The sequence below is a fragment of the Plasmopara halstedii genome (genome assembly GCF_900000015.1).
Source record: "Plasmopara halstedii genome assembly, contig: Scaffold_3109, whole genome shotgun sequence".
NCBI lineage: Eukaryota > Oomycota > Peronosporomycetes > Peronosporales > Peronosporaceae > Plasmopara > Plasmopara halstedii.
In genome coordinates this window covers 456,945-457,653 of record NW_020190012.1, presented here as the reverse complement: position 1 = coordinate 457,653, position 709 = coordinate 456,945, and positions in this window count along the sequence as shown.

Here is a 709-nt window from a genome sequence, read left to right as displayed (position 1 = left end):
ATGCAAGCCGGGCTTGCTGGTCGTGGAGGCGACCGTAAAAGGCTTCGAGAAGCCATGGGTGATCTTCATCCATTCCGGGGCGTCAGGCAATTATGCACGACGATCCACAATGGAAGGGAGTCAGCTCCACGCTAAGGCGCTGAAAGCACGGGTGGGTGATATCGTCACTGTTCGCTTAGCGACGTGGACACGTGCCACGGTCCCGAAGGTCCCTGTTGGAAATCGGAGTCAAGTATGATAGCGTGGAACGCTGTCTAGTCTTAGACTTGGATGCAAGGTATGACCTCATCCTAGAAATAATATGTTTGGATCACCATGAGCCATCGATTGATTGGAGGTCAAAGACCTTGGGCGCTAATTGCTCGTCTCCTGGTGGAGCTTTGGCGAGTCATGAACCCAGCTCTGCTAGGAGACAAAAGCGCTATAAGCGAGAGCACTAGACCGAGACGGTCAATGTGCTAGACATTGGATTGTCCGAGTATGTAGACACCAACGGTGTATTGGACAGGAATCCCGAGCGTGTCTCGTGGGCTGATCGTGGAGTGCCACGTAGACCACTGAGCGCTGCTCGAGTATCAAAGCAGTCGCTGTATGTCATGCGTGACATGGTCGGCCAAGGGCCGAGGCATCTTGGGCACGCGCCTGTGCGTGTTAACACTGGAACTGAATTCATTCCTGCATCTCCATGGGCGCGGCCCTTCAGATGCGC